This window comes from Salvelinus fontinalis, chromosome 29 (genome assembly GCF_029448725.1).
Source record: "Salvelinus fontinalis isolate EN_2023a chromosome 29, ASM2944872v1, whole genome shotgun sequence".
Lineage (NCBI taxonomy): Eukaryota > Metazoa > Chordata > Actinopteri > Salmoniformes > Salmonidae > Salvelinus > Salvelinus fontinalis.
Genome location: NC_074693.1, coordinates 24,936,960 through 24,955,519, shown reverse-complemented (window position 1 = coordinate 24,955,519; position 18,560 = coordinate 24,936,960). Strand labels below are relative to the sequence as shown.

Genomic DNA, 18,560 nt, shown 5'->3' with positions numbered 1-18,560 from the left:
TAATATTAGTAGAGAGGGGTAATATTAGTAGAGAGGGGTAATATTAGTAGAGTAGAGATGGGTAATATTAGTAGAGAGGGGTAATATTAGTAGAGAGGGGTAATATTAGTAGAGTAGAGAGGGGTAATATTAGTAGAGTAGAGAGGGGTAATGTTAGTAGAGTAGAGAGGGGTAATATTATTAGAGTAGAGAGGGGTAATATTAGTAGAGTAGAGAGGGGTAATATTAGTAGAGTAGAGAGGGGTAATATTAGTAGAGTAGAGAGGGGTAATATTAGTAGAGTAGAGAGGGGTAATATTAGTAGAGTAGAGAGGGGTAATATTAGTAGAGTAGAGAGGGGTAATATTAGTAGAGAGGGGTAATATTAGTAGAGAGGGGTAATATTAGTAGAGAGGGGTAATATTAGTAGAGAGGGGTAATATTAGTAGAGAGGGGTAATATTAGTAGAGTAGAGAGGGGTAATATTAGTAGAGTAGAGAGGGGTAATATTAGTAGAGAGGGGTAATATTAGTAGAGAGGGGTAATATTAGTAGAGTAGAGAGGGGTAATATTAGTAGAGTAGAGAGGGGTAATATTAGTAGAGTAGAAAGGGGTAATATTAGTAGAGTAGAGAGGGGTAATATTAGTAGAGTAGAGAAGGGTAATATTAGTAGAGTAGAGAGGGGTAATATTCTTAGCCTGTTACAAAGAGCTAACACTGAATAGGTAGAATGAGAAAGACCGGTGAAGATGATGAGCGTGAGAAGACGGGGTAACCTTTCGGCAGTGGGAGGTAGTGTCGTCCTAATGTAAGTGAAGCCAAGGGGAGGAGGCAGGTAGGATGGACAGGAACGACTGGCCTGACACAGACCAGGTGGATTCACGCCTTCATACAAAGAGCAAGATAGGAAGATGACCCCATTATCACATTGAATAGTTCATATTCCAAACCACTGGTTATCAATCTATAAGCATGTGTGACCCCTGTGTTGAGGGAGCCACGCCCCTTGAACACACCAGGCTCCCTTCTAGCAGAAGCAAGTTAACATTCTACTATATTCTCTCCCCCCTCCTTTTCCTTTTGTCCTAAGAGGGCAATTAAGGAAACAAACGTTTTTCCCCAGATTAGCTGACTGCCAGCTTTGCATACTAATGTAATGCCAAGTGGTTACAAATAGTGAATGCTCTAATTACCGCCACTGTTTTCAATCAGAAATTGCTCGATTTCCCAGGATGAGGTCTCCATGGCTGGAGGAAAAAAAACACAACCTGACAGAAGCTATAGACAATCATCGTGTGTGTGTGTGTGTGTGTGTATGCGTGTGTGTGTGTGTGTGTGTGTGTGTGTGTGTGTGTGTGTGTGTGTGTGTGTGTGTGTGTGTGTGTGTGTGTGTGTGTGTGTGTGTGTGTGTGTGTGTGTATGCAAATAATCTCATCTGCCTTTCTCTGTGTGTGCAGCTCAGCCCTCTCCATCACTGGTGCCCCTGACAACACAGGAAATGGATCCCACCCGACGACAGACTCAGCCTCCACACTGTTTATCACCACAATTATCCCCCATTCACTCACAGGCTTATAAGGTAAACTGCCATTCAGCGATGTGAAACCACAGGTCTGGACTGGCAATTTGATGTAATTGTGCCGCTGTGATCATCTGTAGTAGGAGCTAGGCACCTCATTTACTGTGGCATTCTATTGGAGGGAGAAAATTAGAAGGAATGAGTCTTTGATTTTTGGAGAGGGACAATGGCTGAGATCAAACAGAATGGAGGTAGATGTAGAAAGGGGCAGCCTGCTGGATGCATCGACCAAGCACAGGGAGGGGAGGGGGGACATCCTCCCACTGGCCATGGGGAGCTGCGGGGATGGCACAGAGCACTGTGAACCCGGTGACAAGGACATGTTCCCTGGCTGGGCCTGAGAGTGGGTCTGGGTCCCCCCAAAGGACACGCACACAGGACCCATCCAGGACCCCATCCGCTGGCCTTAACTGACCTTTAGCTAATGGAGGTCTGGCCTCTGATCAATGCACTGAGAGACTGGCGGAAGCCATCTTGCCTTTTTTTCTGAGAGAGGGGATGGAGGGGGCAAGGGGGACAAAGGGGACAGAAATGGACGGAGCCAAGAGCCAACATGGGGCCATCGACCCTGCCACTCTCCCATCCTGTGGGTGATATCTGTGCCAGCGGGCCTGGGGATGGTAATGTCATGATGCTACTCTGCCCTGCCACTGAGGAAGGACGGCCAACCCCTCTGTCTCTGTCCCTGTGCTGTAGGGAGGGAAAGTCAGTGCAGATCCACTTGTGAATGTCAGATATATCTATAATAATGGCTATCATGGCTTTGTGGTTGAATGCGAATCAGCTTTATCAGTAGGCTATACTGCAATTAAGAATCTTACGAAAAACCAAGTGTTTATGACAAGTTTATGGACAACTTTGCATTGAAATTTTGCATTGAAACTCTCTTTAGTTGTCCTCATAGGATAACCCTTTTTTGTTCCAGGTATAACCCTTATGGGTTCCATGTAGAACCCTCTGTAGTTTGGGATGAGTTGAGTGAAGAAGTGAAGGAGTGAAGGAATAGCAGCCAACAAGTGCTCAGCATATGTGGGAACTCCTTCAAGACTGTTGGAAAAGCATCAAATAAAGAAAAACCCTTGAATGAGTAGGTGTGTCCAAACTTTTGACTGGTATTGTACATGGAACCCCAAAGGGTTCTATCTGAAACCAAAGCGGTTCTATCTGGATCCAAAGTGGTTCTATCTGGAACCAAAGTGGTTCTATCTGGAAGCAAAAAGGGTTCATGAAAGGGTTCCCCTATGAGTACAGCCGAATAAAAAACACTTTCCGGTTCTACGGTTCTCTGTACGAGCCAGATGGTTCACTACTGTACCTTTCATCATAGTAGCCTCTGAGGCACATTCCACATTAGCATAGAACAACAAATGAACAACAGCCTTTGTATCGTAATGACATACACGCTTCCTTACAATGATGCAAAGCAATTTATATGACCAACTGCAGATAAATCACATTCCATATGGAGAGGGACAAAAGCTCAGAGATAGATTTGGCACGGATTGCTCTTTTTATTTTCATTATCATTAACAGTAATGTGATACTCAAACCTCCTGTGACCTTTTCAAAGCTCGCTCTATTCTCAGAAGAGCCACTCATTAGGACAAGCAGAAGGAAAAGTGCAGAGAGAGAGAGAGAGAGAGAGAGAGAGAGAGAGAGAGAGAGTGCACAGAGTACAGTCCAAAAATGACATTATAAACATGATTATCATATTGCTGATGTACTTTTATACGGTGCTCCTCAATGCACATTCCTAAAAATGGAAATGCATAAAGATGTCATGTGGTCACCGCGGGCCAGCGGTAAGGCATACTGTCTGTGTGTGATTACTATGCAGTTACACTTAAGCCCGCTGACGGACGGACTGAGGAGGATACGAGGCAATCTGAGCGAGGCATGTCTGGCCTATGACAGGCTCAACTTGCTAGCGTTTCCTCCTTATCGGGAGCTGGGGATGACAAGACTAATTGAAAAGCTCCTTAGTTTTCTTCCTCGCATATAAATGGATTACAGTCTTTGCCTTCATGCTTTGGTCCTATGTTTACTCAATGAGATCTGACACTAGAGTGGGGGGGTAGGTCCACTCCCAATTCTATCCCACACACCTGGTCCGATTCTGCCCAATTCCATACTAACAATCAGCGCCTCGGTCTCCATCTCTCACCCTTCTGTGTCTCTTATCTAGCAGGCCAATAAACTCACAAATCCCATCATACTATATACTGTACACATCTTAAAGTGATACTTTATGCTAGCAGATACCCATAGACTTCCAGTCATTGCGCTAACGCTAGTTAGCATTGGCTCGCGAAACTACCTCGAACGTCCTTCATACTGGACACAGACACATAAAAATAGTATCCACTAGTTCTTCTGACTCTGGGCAAGTAGATAAAGGGCCTCTTTCGCAAAATCCTGAAGTAGCCTTTGAATATATTTATAGGTGTGGTTATATGGTATTGGGGGGCTGACACCCTTGGTCAGGGACTTACGGGGGGTGCTGGGGAGCGAGGAGAGAGATGCAGAGAGAACCCCGTGGAACCACTGAGTGGTGTGGCAGACTCCCCAGCCTCCTGCTACGATTTGTTGGAATGTGAGAGAGGAGGATTTTAGCGCCAGGCCAGAGCCACGCAGACTTCATGCCATCTGTCTCCCCCTCTGTCCTCCCTTTGCCAAACTCATCAGACCTTTTTTTCTCTCCTTTTCATCCCTTGTTCACAAGACTAGGGGACATACTGGTATCTGCTAACGCACTGGAGGAAAGAATGGAGGGAAGAAATGGAAGATGAGCTCAATAAACAAATGAATATGTATTCATGGAGTTGATGTACTGACAAACTGTACGATATACAGTATCTGTGACAGAGAAACTGAGTCTTCATGTTGTATCAAAGTTTAATGACCATAAAACACTTCCAAGAGTCAGTAAAGTCAGTCTTTAAAGTCTAACACTGTAATGAAGGCATCAATGTCAAAAATGTGTTTATTTTAATAACAATAACCCATATGTATTTAACTTCCATTGTCCTTCAAGAATGGCTGAATATTTTCTTGTGGTGTACCTGGGTAGGACTTTGTGGTAGTGGCACACTGTACATTATCCCGCATGAGTTAGTAAAACAAAAGTCTGTTGCGATTCCAACTTATGCATTGTGTTATGGCAGGAACATGTCAGATTCATTATCACAACGGTTAATATGGTGTCATATCTGCCCTTCCGTTTATTGACCAGCCAATAAATGGTATCATAAATAACAGTATGTTGATGATGTGTTCATTTGAACCAGTAATGAAGTGAGGAAAACAGCCACCTACCAACCTTCAATGACCAGGTCCACTTCACATCCACCAATCCCTGAAAACAAACATTTTCCAACATAAAGGTTTTGACCACAGATGACACAAACACATTCCAAACAACCACTCAATCACTGCCACGTTGAGGAGGGCTCAGGATCAGGATTCAACTGGCATAATGAAATCATAAACAGATCCCCTCATCAAATGGCTCTGTGAGTCGTGTGGTGGTCTGATGGGGTTGACCCCTCACCCTCTCCCTGTGGGGGGTGGCTGGGGAGGGGGGCACGGGAGATCACACGACGGCCCTGTTCTGGCTCCATGTCCACACAGACTGGCCTGTTCAGAGAGGGTGGAGGGGTGGAAGTGTACCCCCTCGTCCGAAAGAGAGCACCAGGTGGCAGGGATGTGGGCAGGGGGCTTTTGATGCTGACCCCTGGTCTCTGGGCTGGGATGGCCCTAGTCATTGATCCAGCCAAGGGAGGGAAGGGAGCCAGGTGCCCCTGGTGGGGCTTGGAATGAGCTGCCACAGTCTGGGCGTGGAGGAGAGGAATCTGGGCCACACTGGTCCCAGTCACACCACTAGCCCGAGCCCCAGTGTTGACTGGCTATAACATTGTTGACTGGCTATAACATTGTTGTCCGGCTATAACATTGTTGACCGGGTGATGGACTAAGGGCTCGATTCAAGCCGTATCGCCGAAGTTCAGCGCTATAGCGCGATTTAAGTTTAAATGCAATGTTCCCGCGCTTGTGGAGACTGCATTCACAATAAACTTTGCACATGTCAGCTCAATCGGAAATTACCGTCACATTGTAAGTGCGATATAACGTTGAACTTTGGCGAAACGGATTGAATCGAGCCCTTACATTGGCAGCAATAGGGTAAATATATATATTTTATTTTAATTTTACCCCTTTTCTCCACAATTTCTCATGGGTCTCCCGGTCGCAACAAAGCCTGACCTCGAACCCAGAATCTCTAGTGGCACAGCTAGCACTGCGATGCAGTTCCTTAGACCACTGCGCCACTCGGGAGGCCCTAAAATATTTATTTTTAACTAGTGTCAATGCAAGGTAACACACTGTGAAAAATGAATGTTGAGTGGTGGTGACTGACAGCCGTGTTAGGTACCCAACCAGATTAAAACAGGAGACACAGACAGAGCAGAATTCCTCACCATTGTCAGGGGTGTAATAACATCAGCCGCTAAATGAATATGAGGAAAAAACAAACACGTTTTTAAAAGTGTGATCATTGAGTGTATTATTTTGGTGTGATGTTAAATCTGAATTCTACTCGAGTGTTGTATAAAATGCATGACTGGAATAAAAAGGAGTTAGAGCAAGCCAGTGAGAAATCATTGTTACAAATGTGAGCACCATTACAAATCCATGCATAAAGCTTACTGTGGTGTAGCCAGTCTCTCTCATTCATAATGAGATGATGTCCTGCTGAAGTAGCTGGAAGAAGACATTACCTTGAAATCTGCCAGCATTCCCAACACTGTGTCTGGGCCAGGCTTGGAGGAGGGTTAGTGTTCTCAGTGTCTAAGCACTGTCATTAAGATGTTTACCGCACACATACACACCTGCACACTCCACTCACACACACACACACACACACTCAAGTGCTCACACACACACACACACATGTGCACACACTCACACAGGGAAATGAACGTGCACATACACACACACAAAAGACATGGACTACAATTCTGACACTTCCCTGGGGCTTGGATGGGAAAGCAGGCTGGATGGAAGAAGAATGAAGATGTGTCTGATTCAAACAGCAGCCAATAGAAGAGTAGTACCTTACACCCAGTGCTCTCTGATAGGTTCTCCTGGCACTCTTCATCTCCGGGTCCGTATCATTGTCTTTAATCACAAGCACACCGACAGTCCAACCCAGAGACAAGACCCAGGGAGGGGTGGAGGGATGGAAGGAGGAATGGAACAGCAGCCAGTGTGTTATTATTAATAAAGTATTAAAACAGTTAGCATATCAAAGCGTACAGGGGCCATGCTATCATATATTAAAGTAACGTACTATAGCTTAATGTTTCCTAAGGCATGTTATGGGGACGCTGCTTTGATTTGAAATGCATTGTGTGCACGGCGAATGGATTTGTGCGAGTGGAGAGAGAAAGGGTGGCATAGGTGCAGACCATTTAAAACCAACCTCATAGGCTCTTCAAAGCCTTTGTGATTGAGGGTATTTAGTGTGTACTGGTGTAAGAGAGACCCAGATATTTAGCACTTACTGCTGTAGGAGAGACACATAATATTTAGCCCTTACTGGTGCAGGAGAGACCCGGATATTTAGCACTTACTGGTGTAGGAGAGACCCGGATATTTAGTGTGTACTGGTGTAAGAGAGACCCAGATATTTAGCACTTACTGCTGTAGGAGAGACACATAATATTTAGCCCTTACTGGTGCAGGAGAGACACATAATATTTAGCCCTTACTGGTGCAGGAGAGACACATAATATTTAGCCCTTACTGGTGCAGGAGAGACACATAATATTTAGCCCTTACTGGTGCAGGAGAGACACATAATATTTAGCCCTTACTGGTGCAGGAGAGACACATAATATTTAGCCCTTACTGGTGCAGGAGAGACCCGGATATTTAGCCCTTACTGGTGCAGGAGAGACCCGGATATTTAGCACTTACTGGTGCAGGAGAGACCCGGATATTTAGCCCTTACTGGTGCAGGAGAGACCCGGATATTTAGCACCTACTTGTGTAGGAGAGACCCGGATATTTAGCACTTACTGGTGCAGGAGAGACCCGGATATTTAGCACTTACTGGTGCAGGAGAGACCCGGATATTTAGCACCTACTTGTGTAGGAGAGACCCGAATATTTAGCACTTACTGGTGCAGGAGAGACACATAATATTTAGCCCTTACTGGTGCAGGAGAGACACATAATATTTAGCCCTTACTGGTGCAGGAGAAACCCGGATATTTAGCACTTACTGGTGTAGGAGAGACCCAGATATTTAGTGCTTACTGGTGTAGGAGAGACCCAGATATTTAGCACTTGCCTGTGTAAGAGAGACCAGGACATGTAGCGCTTACTGGTGTAGGAAAGACCCAGACATTTAGAGCTTACTGGTGTAGGAGAGACATGGCCATTTAGTGCTTACTGGTGTAAGAGAGACTAGGATATTTAGCGTTTACTAGTGTAGGAGTGACCCGGATATTTAGCACTTACTGGTGCAGAAGAGACCCAGATATTTAGCACTTACTGGTGCAGAAGAGACCCAGATATTTAGCACTTACTGGTGCAGGAGAGACCCAGATATTTAGTGCTTACTGGTGCAGGAGAGACCCGGGCCAAGGCTGTATAAACAACAGATATGCTGGTGTAGCTGGTGATGACCTACAGTTGAAGATGGAAGTTTACACACGCTTAGTTTGGAGTCATTAAAACTTGTTTTTCAACCACTCCACACATTTCTTGTTAACAAACTATAGTTTTGGCAAGTCGGTTAGGACATCTACTTTGTGCATGACACAAGTAATTTTTCCAACAATCGTTTACAGACAGATTATTTCACTTATAATTCACAATATCACAATTCCAGTGGGTCAGAAGTTTACATACACTAAGTTGACTGTGCCTTTAAACCGCTTGGAAAAATCCAGAAAATAATATCATGGCTTTAGAAGCTTCTGATAGGCTAATTGACATAACATGAGTCAATTGGGGGTGTACCTGTGGATGTATTTCAAGGCCTACCTTCAAACACAGTGCCTCTTTACTTGACATCATGGGAAAACAAAAGAAATCAGCCAAGACATCAGAAAAACATTGTAGACCTCCACAAGTCTGGTTCATCCTTGGGAGCAATTTCCAAATGCCTGAAGGTACCACGTTCATCTGTACAAACAATAGTACACAAGTATAAACACCATGGGACCACGCAGCCGTCATACCGCTCAGGAAGGAGACACGTTCTGTCTCCTAGAGATGAATGTACTTTGGTGCAAAAAGTGCAAATCAATCCCAGAACAACAGCAAAGGACCTTGTGAAGATGCTGGAGGAAACGGGTACAAAAGTATCTATATCCACAGTAAAACGAGTCCTATATCGACATAACCTGAAAGGCCGCTCAGCAAGGAAGAAACCACTGCTCCAAAACCGCCATAAAAAAAGCCAGACCACGGTTTGCAACTGCACATGGGGACAAAGATCGTACTTTTTTTGAGAATTGTCCTCTGATCTGATGAAACAAAAATAGAACTGTTTGGCCATAATGACCATTGTTACGTTTGGAGGAAAAAGGGGAAGGCTTACAAGCCGAAGAACACCTTCCCAAACGTGAAGCACGGGTGGCAGAATCATGTTGTGGGGGTGCTTTGCTGCAGGAGGGACTGGTGCACTTCAGAAAACAGATGGCATCATGAGGGAGGAAAAGGATGTGGATATATTGAAGCAACATCTCAAGACATCAGTCAGGAAGTTAAAGCTTGGTCGCAAATGGGTCTTCCAAATGGACAATGACCCCAAGCATACTTCCAAAGTTGTGGCAAAATGGCTTAAGGACAACAAAGTCAAGGTATTGGTGTGGCCATTACAAAGCCCTGACCGCAATTCTATAGAAAATTTGTGTGCAGAACTGAAAAAGCATGTGCGAGCAAGGAGGCCTACAAACCTGACTCGGTTACACCAGCTCTGTCAGGAGGAATGGGCCAAAATTCACCCAACTTATTGTGGGAAGCTTGTGGAAGTCTACCCGAACCATTTGACCCAAGTTAAACAATTTAAAGGCAATGCTACCAAATACTAATTGAGTGTATGTAAACTTCTGACCCACTGGGAATGTGATGAAAGAAATAAAAGATGAAATAAATCATTCTCTCTACTATTATTCTGACATTTCACATTCTTAAAATAAAGTGGTGATCCTAACTGACCTAAAACAGGGAATTTTTACTAGGATTAAATGTCAGGAATTGTGAAAAACTGAGTTTAAAGGTATTTGGCTAAGGTGTATGTAAACTTCTGACTTCAACTGTACATACATACCACATGATTAATACTCAGTATAAACAACAACAACTAGATTTGGCAAAGATTTTATTCATTTTGCACCTATTATCAGATTACCGAGCACATTCACTGGAAAGAAAATTGTCTCATTTGATGTTACAATTACTCTTTTTCCGCCTCATAAACCATGAATCCTGAATTTGCCAATATTGCACTAATACTCCTTTAGCAAATGAAGACGGATGGTAGTAAGACATCTTTCTCTCTCTCTCTCTTTGCCCCCGACGCCAGGCAATTATCCTAATCTACCTTCCTCCTCTGCTCCTGCTCTCCTCTCCTCCAACGCATCACGCTGCTATGGACCACCTCTGTGCCTTCATTATCAGCTTTGGGAGTGTCTAATGGCTTGGTTCTCTCACGGCGCAGTCAGATGGAGGAGAGAGAGAATTCTGCTGAGGAAGAGAGACAGAGGGACCGGGGAGCAGGAGGGGGGGGGGACAGCACTGTAGGGAGACGGCACTAAAAGTTAACATCTCAATCACTCGGGACAATACTGCCAGAGTCTGTTAGCTTTAGCTTTTCAGATGTCACCCTGAAGACGAATGGCGGTGGGACGAGGTTGTCTGTCACATTGCAATGTCAAAGAGGTGGTGAGGGAAGGACACTTTGGAGGAGGAGACAGATTGTGTGGTGTGTGTGTGTGTGTGGGGGGGGGGTTCTTCGATCCCTGTGGGGACCTAAAATCCTCAAAAGTCCCCACAAGGATAGTAAAACAAGGTAAATTCTCCCTCTTGGGGACATTTCCCACGTCCCTATGAGGACAAAGGCTATTTTAGCTTAAAGGTTAGGTTTAGGGTTAGGGTTACAATTAGAGTTAGGGTTACAATTAGAGTAAGGGGTTAGTGGTTAAGTTTAGGGTTAGGGAAAATAGGATTTTGAATGGAAATCAATTGTAGGTCCCCATGAGGACAGAAGAACAAAATGTGTGTGTGTGTGCGTGTGTGTTTGTTTGTTTGTGTGACGGGATGGGCCAGCCATGGAGTGTGTTTAGGGCGACTGGTCATGTTTTGAGACGGGACAGAGCGGCTGGTGCACCACAACATACAACAGACTCCAACCTTGTCTCTTGGAATCAGCAAGCCATTTAACGTACAGAAGGACTGGGGGTGGCAATTCAGTTGCACTTTGTTTTTTTTAGACAAAATGACACCCTTGACGGTTGGAAAAATGTTGGGGTCCCTGAACAGATTTCTGCAATACGAAAATAAAATGTGTGACATCAAGACAGACATTTTCAAACCTAGTTCTGAACCCCTAAAGAGAGCAGTGACAAATGGAACCACACCCACACTCCTTCTGCACCGTGTTTTTGCTCACTCCAAAAATGTCATATAGTCATATACTGTGATATATATATATTGTGATATAGAATATATTCTATATGGCACAAACATACATGGACTCATTTCAAGTGTACTGTAACTGTACACTCCATGCTTGGAGGAATGGCACATATTGAGATGGTCTAATGTGTGTCTCTGCTTCCATCTAAACATATGATGAGTTACAGTGAATATGGAGGTCTGGCACTACACGCCTACACATTAGAACACTACACATTAGAATGGTCCTACAGAGCACTCCATTTAAATGCTAATGTTTAGTAATGTATGTGTTATAAAATGTTTACGACATGCAGCCTTCATGAAAACGCTGCAGTCTACACATAAACCACATGGGCGCACCCCCTCACTGAAATGACTCTACATACACTATTTCATATTCTGTTGAGTTGCCAAATGCTATGTAAATACAGTACATGGTGAGCTGCGCATAGTCTCAGTGTAGAGCCTGGGTACTGTTTGGTCACCAACAAACAATGGGGGCAGTGTTAGCCTAAAAATTGGCAATAACGCAGTATTAGTCAACAGCCTGAGTCAATACACCCCACTGGGCTGCGTGTCCTCCTACAAACACAACCAATTGCTCGAGCAGGCCTCTGCAACTAGATGGAAACATCAATTACAGTAAATTACACCAAAACAATGAGGAACACTTTCATTTGTTTAATCTCCTGAGCCGTTTTGGACGAAAGCAAGCAACATTGGAGTAAGATAACATTACATAGCCCAACGTTATTACTCCATCCATCCATCTAACCCCCCCCGTCCCCCCCGTCCCAACTTCGAATTATTTTTCAATGTCCGGCCCACTTTATGGATGTAGTTGAATTCCAAATAGGCGGCTTCTGAGGGCTGTCCCACGACCCTGAAAACCCTCGGCAGCTCCACTTTTCATCTGGAGAGCTGCAGGCATTCTGAATTTCATAGCAGAGAAAATAGCAACAGCTCCATTGAAAGACAAAAAGCTTTACGTGCTTGTGTAGGGGAAGAAAACACACATATTATGTGATTCAAAAACAATTTGATGTCACAATCCTGAGATACGGCCTCTAAATTCTCTATTGGGTCGACTTTAAAGAGGAGATGAAAACAATGGAGCGAATACAGAGAAACCACAAATGACTAGTCTTCTCAATTCTAGCTCTTTTCTAGCTACTGAAACAGTAACTATGCACCAAAAGAAAAGAACTTCAACAAAACACTGTAATGTTTCAATGAGCTGCTTCGCCATGGTCGATTATCGGGGGGGGTTGGATGCAGGGGACAGACAGATGAAGATTTGGCTGTTCCAGAAAGCTTTTTTTTGGCGGGGAGGGGGTGGGGGGTGGGGGGTTGGAGTAAATGAAAGACAAATGCCAGTAGTGCCCACTCAGCTATTTTCCCAGTTAAAATCAAAGGCTCCGCTGGACTGGCCTCTCCGCGGGAAACTTGAAATGGGCCCTGCCTTTGTTTGCTGTTGCTAGGAGACCTGCAGACAGCTGAATGTGTTTGCAGTGGGGCACAAGATCAAAAACATTTCCAATATAAATGTTGTAGACTGCCGTGTATTCCAGGCCTTGGCTTGCAACCTACAGAGGACAATTTAAAAAGACCAACAAATAAAGATGTCTGTGTGTTGGTCTTGGACTAAATTGAGGATTTGCTAGATTTTTGTTGTTTGCAAAGCAAGGTAGTTTTTGATAACATTGTTACATATTTTGATAATGTTATGGAGCAGTAACATAATGGATTAAAAAATACACAACCATTTTGTATATTGGTTTGGTTAGTCCAATGCTTGCTCTCTCTCACACACACACATACACACACACACACACACACATCCCCTCGCCCGCAAACAGTGTACCAATCAGGCCCACATCCTGTTTGATATTTATAGGGCTGATGTTAACCTTAGCCACAATGCTAATTCTAACATTGTTATTGTTTAATGGGCCCCATGATAGTCTGGGTGCATACACATGTCACTGGGTGCTCATTAGCTATTATTAGGCCGACACTCAACTAATGTCCAAACCTGCTGAGCCAGAAATATTAAGGGCCCTTGATATTTACAATACTGTCATACACTCTTAGAAGAAAAGGTGCTATCTAGAACCTTAAAAGAGTTATTCGGCTGTCCCCATAGGATAATCATTTTTGAAGAACCCTTTTTGGTTCCAGGTAGATCCCTTTTGGGTTCCATATAGAAACTACCTGGAACCCAAAAGGGTTCTACCTGGAACCAAAAAGGGTTCTACCTGGAACCAAAAAGGGTTCTCCTATGGCGACAGCCAAAGAACACTTTTGGAACCCTTTTTCCTAAGAGTGTAGGGACCTGAATCATACCAATAGATGTGATGGCCTTCGCAGTGGTTTGAAAGTATAGTAGAGTACTCATATTTTCTATGTTCCTGTTGACTTTCCATGTATGGTTATTTATTGTTTCGGTAGGTAAGTAATGTGCCTGTTTGTTTAATGAGAGAGTAACAGTGTGTTCAGTCTGTATGTTGACCAGATCAATGTAGAATAAATAGTCCAAGTAAGCCACGCCTCTTAAATCCTCTCCTCATCTTCAATTACATAACATCGTTTGTAGCAATTTAACCAAAATGCATGATCTTACTTTGCTTGTATCCATGTCTGAAGGATCAAGCAGTCTCCTTCCTTTCAATTCTTCCAATTAGGAAAGGTATACCTTGTGCCTAATGGGTAACTTGTGCGTAATGCGCAATCAAATAACGTAAGACTAGTGTTGCAGTGGCATGTCCCATTTAAACTGATTTGACCCCTCTTGGCTTTCTAACACTACTCAAAGGTCTTAATTTAGTAGGCCTATTAGGAGCCGTGCGTATCTACTCACCCAATATAATAAACAATAAAAGGTCAATGTAATTACGGTGGCCTCGGGTCCAATAACAAAACCTTTTCGATCTGGTAAGTGTGTAATTAAGTTGTGGTTAAAGACGAAATGAGCTAAATTGATATCAAACCTGTGAAATCTACATTATACTTAATGGAACAAGTAAAACTGCGATCGCCACGAGAGTGACCTTTATGTCTGGAACGATTAAGATTAGAATCGTGCTGCGTCCGCCTGTTGTTTTCACAAACTTGAGCCAACTGGCACAGCACTGGCGTCCTCTCCCGGCTCCCAGTCTGCGGTGGTGACTGACAACGAGATACCGCATGGCGTGCATAGATGACAGAAATAGTTGCACGCCAAAGGATAGCTGGAAATTCCTGACAAACATCACGCGACCAGTCGTGAAAGTCGTTAAGTAGGCTAGCTATTAGCGTGAAAAATACCTTCTGTAGGGTGAAGGGCCATGCCTGACCCATATGTCCATTCACATTTTAAGACACCTGCAGCATCGTAACTATACCCAGGAAGGCTACACTTCGCCAAGTATTTGCTATGTACGTAAATGTAGTCTATTTAGTGGGGGTGTATTCCCATCCGGTGCGTCCTTAATGACTAAAGGCCGCTTTATAGACACTGTCGCTCGATTTGGTGATCCAATAATAGCGCAGCTGGTAAAGTTTCACCAGACGACAGTACAGAGCGCAGCAAATCAGATTCTACCCCCACGTTGTTTACTTTGCATGCCGACTACCAACTTCAAAGCATTTACTTTAGTCCCAGCCCTCAATGGAGAGAGAGAGATGTTACTGGGCTCTCCAGCTGCTGCACCGAAGGACCCACCCATAGAAATTAAATAATGCTATTTCAATTATCGTTCTATTTCTGTGGACCCACCCATGTGTGACATCACTCAGAGAGCGTAGGCTACTGTACCAGAGCTGTTTTCAAATCGTACATCAGCAGTTTAATCACACGACAGACGGTTTCTGCAAAGCCCCTGCCTTAAAATAGGTATTAGCCTTTGGACTAGGAATGTCCTGCCATAAATACATGAACAACAGCAGGATAAATCGAAATAGTACCGTACATTGCGTAAGAGATTTAGATTGTGCACTCTCAGACAATTGAGTGTATTCAATTTCTTGATGACGACAGCACAATTTCAGTTGTTATATTTGTGTGCTTGGTGTACAAAATTATAACGTCTGAAACCAGGATATGAATGAAATTTAACCAAACATTGTTGTGTTTGTCTAAAAAATGTCCCAGTCTAAAATGAGTAATATTGTGTTTTAAATACACGCTTGCTACAATAAGGGAATAAGATAATAGTTTACTGCATGAATGAACATAATCTGTTGTCACAGCACCAGACTAAAACGAGAAATAGCATGATCATGCGAAAATGACGATCCAACATGGGTATAGCTAAGTAAGATTAAATATAGGTCATTTAACATGTTTGTTTATTAATTGTTTATTAATGTTTGTTTATTAATTGTGCGAGACTATATATGAGACATTTAAACCCAACAATGTAAAGGCCTAAAGGTACACAGGTGGGAGGACTATCAGTGGCTCTTTGTAAATATGAAATACCACACTCTGGAAGACTTGCACTATTTGTCTATATTATTAAAGATCAACAACAAAAACCAGGGGACATTGACAGTAAATTAGAAATGTTCAAATTGGGATCCCAAGTGAAGGGATAAACAAATTATTCTGTAACTGTTTTCAATAGACTAAATAATGATCATGAGACAACAATTATTCTGAAAACCCACTGCAACAGGCTGTCTTTTTCGCTTGTCACAATATTAGGCTAAACAGGGAAGTAGGCCTAAACTGTTGAAAGTTTCAACAAGCCAGTAAAAGTTATCCTTCCTCTCGACCTTGGGGCTAATAGTTGACCTCTTGTTGGATGACTGTTGCCTGAACCCTAGTTCCCCGTGGTGACAATAAAATGCCTTGGTTAGGCGTTGTGAAGCAAAGGTATAGCCTGTGTAAGGAAAAAGATTTAGTAACGGTGAGAAAATGGAATTGTTAGTGTGAGGTCAGAGGGTCAAAGTAACCTTTTACAAGCCCCTGAGGGTGTATGTGGAGAGCATCGACATAGAACTATAACAGTTAGGCCTAAATACCATTATCATACCAAAGATTTGTCTTTGTCATCAATCAATGGGCCTATCAATCACCAATTCCACTTGACAATTATTTGCTTTTATACAATAGTTCATTGGGATCACCAACTTTAGGCTAAACAAACAGGGTTTAATATATGGCTGTTTGTCTATCCACACCCTATAGGCCTACATCCTTTCATCATTCTTATTTCAGTTTACATAATACACGTCTGTAGGCCTACATTAACTTATTACTAAACGTCAATTTACATTACATCTTTGCCTTACCTTTTTTTTGTGGCTGGCAACATGACATTCTTTCTCTGCAGCTCCAAATGTACCATTAAAAATCAGTATCACAGTAGCCACTGACTAGCCAAGAAGCTTGCAAACTATTCAACAATGCTAGAAACTTTTCCTCTAAAACATATTAGCTAGCTACGCTCTTGAATAATGCAAACAAACCACATTACACTGCTGAATAATGCAGCAATTCACAAGCATTTGCAGACAATTAAGGGGGTTATTTTCTCGATCTTACAGGCATTTAAATATAGCTTGCAAGACAATAACACAGCTAGCTAGCTATGCTAGCTAGTAACATTACATGTCAAACAAAGCAACAATTTCTGATTGTAGCAGCCTGTATTTTTACTGTATGAATGTTGAGCTCAACCAGACAATTCTGTTTACCCTGCCCTGCTTAAGGCATCCACATGCTTCCCACACGAAACAGTTCGGAACAGATTGTGCATATATTATGATGACATTTTGTGATGTTCTTGTTCTGTCTTGGGCAATGTTTTTTTCAGCTGTTCTGCACAATTTTATTTTTCTCGAGGCAAGACTGAAGTCAGTAGCCGAAGTCCACGCCCCTTCATCAGTGATTGGTCAACAGTCTTGATTCTTCAATGAAGTGTTTGTTGTCATTCAACGATAGATTACCATTTTTTCTGCAAACATCTGTTAGATGTAAAATTGCACTACAAAGATCTCCTCTGAGTTATTTTAGATTTATTCTGACTATTTTGAGAAAGCTAGCTAATACTGGCTAAAGCAAAGGTATTTTAATTAAGGGAGTATGTGAGAAGACTCGTTCGGTTAGCCTAGCCTAGGCACCTGCCGAACCTGGTTGCTAAAATTCTAATAGTTCCCCTAATTTAAATTTATGTGACAAAAGAAGCAAGTATAGTGTAGATAATCATTTTACGTTCTAAACTGCTGTGAAATATATTTTCCAGAACCAAACATATTGTACTTTCAGCAGTTTGATGCTGGTGTACAAAACCCGAAAGTAAAAGATGCAAAAACGGGAAGTATAGAAATAGCGCACATAGAACAGATCTACCGCTTCTTAGACTTGTTTTCACTGAGAATTACAGATTTATAACACATTTCTATGTGAATTTGGTGGGTGACAGAAAAAGTTACATGTTGCAGCTTTAAGTTTTCATTACAGTAATGTCTCTCGAGAATCGATACCATCTCGAGAATCTCTCGAAATTCTCGTCAATGAGAATAGACCCTAAGTCAAATTGGTGAAGGCTTAGTCTAACTGTTCTGGCGAACTGGTGAACAAAAAAAGAGTTGAATTACAATCAACAGAGATGGGCCTAAACAAAATAGGCCTAAAATGATGGGACAGAGCCCTAGAAATCTATATAAAAACTGTGAAAATGACCAGTGCATAATCATCAAGGAGAGAAATTATATATTTAAAATGTAACCTGAGAGAGTTGATCATTTCACATACTTCGAAAAAAAAAGTGTTATTAAGGAGAATTTGGTTTGAGATTCCCTTTTCATTATGACTTTGCTTTTGATGTGTGTGATTTCTGTAATGCAGGGCTCATCTGTAAAATAGACCTTGGTCTCAGTATGACTCCATGATAAAATAAAGATAAAATAAAAAAATGTAAACGGTATTATAAAGCGTCAAGACTTGTGGAGACAGAAAGGCGAGGGTGACGTCACAGTCACCCGCCGTGTGTTCGGCGTCTCCAAGTGAAGACTTATCTGCAAAAAGTTTGGACAGACAATGTGGGTGGACAGGGCGTGAAACTACTATCATCATCAGTTTTGAATGAAAGAAAGAAAACATATATTCAACAAAAGGGGAGGCTCATTCCAATTCAGCTGCGTTGTTAGGACAACGAGTACCATCCCTCAGATGATTAGTTCCACTTCAAAAGAATTTACTTTCCGCAGTGAAAACGCCCCCCTTTTGTGTCCTTACATAGGATTTTCACGAGCCAAAAGAAGAATCGTATGTTTAGTCAGTCTGTTTATTTTTTCCTCTGTTCGCACTACAATTGTATT

At 42.7% G+C, this 18,560-nt stretch overlaps 1 long non-coding RNA gene across 2 annotated transcripts in view; it reads left to right on the top strand.

Moving 5' to 3' along the window:
* LOC129827686 (uncharacterized) overlaps nucleotides 1–4,814 on the top strand; it is a 37,942-nt gene extending 33,128 nt beyond the window's left edge. The window contains exons 4-5 of one of the 2 annotated variants that reach the window (XR_008755202.1): nucleotides 1,438–1,559; nucleotides 2,485–4,814. This is a non-coding gene — a long non-coding RNA (uncharacterized LOC129827686). Of the gene's footprint in view, nucleotides 1–1,437 lie in introns of both variants that reach the window. The other variant, XR_008755201.1, reaches the window with a different exon arrangement.
* The last annotated feature ends 13,746 nt before the right edge of the window (nucleotides 4,815–18,560 follow it).